Source organism: Seriola dumerili, unplaced genomic scaffold (genome assembly GCF_002260705.1).
Source record: "Seriola dumerili isolate Sdu_G_001 unplaced genomic scaffold, Sdu_1.0 BDQW01000449.1, whole genome shotgun sequence".
Lineage (NCBI taxonomy): Eukaryota > Metazoa > Chordata > Actinopteri > Carangiformes > Carangidae > Seriola > Seriola dumerili.
The window spans coordinates 6,869,259-6,872,759 of NW_019174704.1; positions in this window are offsets into that span (position 1 = coordinate 6,869,259).

The window sequence follows — 3,501 nt, forward strand, 5'->3', positions numbered from 1 at the left end:
ACCATGCGTGTTTGAATCACAGCCAAAGTTGGCTCTTCTGGTTACCAGACGACAGACATTATTTTTCTGTCTGGATAACCCAACAGAAATGCTGTAGTAACTGACACTGTCCACATACAGACATCTGTCTGTGCGGACTACTCGCTTCACTATAACCAACTAGTTAGACTGGTTACATACTGACAAGTTTGACGACTGCTGAGTGAATGAGGAAAATAAAACTCCATCTCTCTGTTATACTCGATTACAGCTTCAATCTCTCTGCCTTAAATACATTGTGCTTTGATTAATAGAGTGGTACACATTTTTATATAAATACAAATCTGTCTTATAGATGTACATTCACTTTTATTTCTCAATATAGGCTAATTTACATATTTTATAAAATAGGCTTCTTAGAATATATCGAGCTACTTTCCCCACTACAAGATTAAACAATCAACATCATTAAAGAATAAGCATTTACCTCAACTTTGCTGCAAGAACCTACATTTTCTGAGCAGACATCAAACACACTTTAATTTGATCTGTGCACAAGTACTAAGTTTTCTTCTACAAACATGTTTCCTACATATGGCTTTTCTCTATGCTGGCTCCCACTGTGATAAGATCCTCTACTAGTTACACTGGATTAATTGGACATGTATTAACTTATTTGTTATTGCAACTTTCTGAAAGGATAATCATCTGCAGATCGTTTTAGGTGCCAAAAAAGCATTTCAAGTCCCTCTACGGGGTCTTCTGGATTTGACTTAAGTGCACTTAACTGGCACAGAACATTAGTCATAATGAGGGAGCAAAAATAGTTGTGCCTCTTCTTCATGTGATTTCAAGTAAGAGACAAGTGGGGTAGGGGGCTGGGGGGCTCACAACCCATCCTAAAACTTCTCGCCTTCCCAACTCCAAGGCACTGCTTAAACTGTAAACATGGCAGATTGGAAAAAAAAAAAAAAAAGATTTGCCCATAAAAAGAATGAGTGCCAGAACTCCTGGTGTATTGTAATTGAGAAAACTGAAATGTAGGTCATGGCACACAACATATGTAGGAATAAAAACACATTCGCTAAAGGGGAAAACAACTTTGATACAGTAATACATACTCTATTTCAATGGCTTACATGCACACCAAAGTATCTGCTCGAGATATATTCGTAAATGTGTGTTTACTGAAGTGAAAGTGCTTTCCATGCTCATTTACAGTTTGTTTTATAATCTTACCGTTAAATTAACCATCTATTTATATAATCTTTGATTAAACGCTCTCTGCCCTGACTTTTCACTGCATTCTTAATAGCTTTCTTTTTTCAATGCATAAAATATATCTCCTTAGCTTAAAGCGTGACTTTAAGCTGACTATCCCACTGATCACTTGCCAAGATTCCTTTTATAACATCCAAAAGCTTTTCATACTGGCAGTTTCACAAAAACTTTACAGTTGCATTCTTTTAACATCAACATGTCAGCATTTATTTATAGGCAGATGATCTAACTTTCCCCACAACTCCATGCTGATTAGATGCATGATGGGAGTGAGTAAAACCATCTTGGTGTGGCAGCACAGTGTTGTTGTAACCACACTGTAATCAAACACTGAACACAAAGCTTGATTCATGTGTTGATCTACCAACTGCTGACAAAAAAAAAAAAACCCACCAGGCTACTTCCTGATAATGCTGCCTAATACTTCTACCGTACTGCCTGGTGTATGAGAGCACAATATCTCCCTTATGCAGCTGCCGAAACGAAACACACACTTGATTCTTCTAAAGAAAAGGGGAGGGGGAATATGTGCACTACTAACAAACAAAGAGTCCAGATCTATCTAAGCAATCCCAAGCAGCTATTAAAGCATAATACCATAGTCATCCTGAAAAGCCAGTTAATTCTTTGGATTTATACACTCAAAGGAAACTGGTTAGTGATCAGTAGGAATAGTTTCTTCTAAAATCTCTATAGTCGCCAAATAAACTCTTTTGCCTTTGGCCTTGGTTCATACCCCAACAACAGAATATGCTGTGAACTTTGGCAGAATGTATAGATATGAAATATATTGAGTCTCAAGTGTTCCAGCCGTGTTCTCAAGTGCCTGATGAGATGGAGTCCTCTGTGGTATTGCAGAGTCGCCCTACATTAAATCTTTCCACTGGCCCAAGACAAATAAGAACTGTACCACACTAAGAGCTTTTCCACTGCAATCCCCAGGACAAACACTTCTCACAAAAAGATCCACACTAACAAAAATAGCCTAAGAACTGAAATATAATACAGTAGAGTAGATCACTGTGGTTGGAGGGTGAAAGAACCCTGAAAATGATCTCCCTTCATCACTATAATCTCAGCAACACCCTCCTTCTACATTTCTCCAATGTCATCCTTTACTGACAAATGTCCCACCCCTCTGTCCTCCAAAGTTGTCACCATACTCCCCTAACTAGTACTAGCTAAATACATGAACTCTCCTCTTCAAACAAAGACTCCACAAGAATAGAATATATTGCAATATAATGGCAATATAATTACAGTAAAATTAAGAATACCAGTAGGCTAATACCAATACAGAATCACTACATATAAATATCAAATTTTTGTATTTTGTAAATCTACGAAAACAAAAACTTTAGATACAAGCCTGATGAGTCAATTAATGGTTTCACGTAAACCATAGAAAAAAAAGGCAAAGCAGGAGATTTCACAGTACTTATTCTGAGTACTGCACATTTATGAGACTTTTGATTGTTTTTTTTTATTATTATCTATTTGTTTTTAAACTGAAATTTATTTTGCTTTTGAAGCATTCAAGGCTTACTTGCTGTGATTAAGAGTTGCAACATAATTTGCCATTCAGGCCAGAACAAAAAAAAAAGTTATTGAGAGCAGGACTTCAGGTCACTGTCTACTGTAGCACAAGCTACTTTATTTGGACTTGAATGTCCCTTTATAATATTTTTTATATTAAGTCCTTCCTTTAAGTCTTCCTGAAATTGTGAAATCCCCAAAACAACGGGGAACCACCAGCCACTGCAGATGGGTGTTCCAGCATTTTATTATTTATCCATGTGTCCAGTGGCAACACACTGAATGGAGGCTATATGAGAGGCCTGCAAATGACTCAGATCTAAGTGTGTCAGGTGCTAACTATTTACAGCTTCATTTTGACATACAGTATTGGTAAATAATGCCTTCTGCAAAATGTACTGCAGAACCATCAAGGAATGTTTTTAACATACTTCACAATTAGGAACTAAATAGTTACGACTGAACACAGGTCCACCAAGTAAAGTAAATCAAGACAAGAATATATACAGTATAAATTAATAGATGGTATTAACATTTGAAGCACATCAGTGTTTTTTCGTGATGATTCCAGGGAGAATGTTATCAGGGGGCCTCGGTAGAAAGTGTGACTTAAGGAGTGTAGGCTGGAATGAAGTTAGATATTCTTTGTGTTTGTGTGTGTGTGTGTGTGTGTGTGTGTGTGTGTGTGTGTGTGTGTGTGTGTGT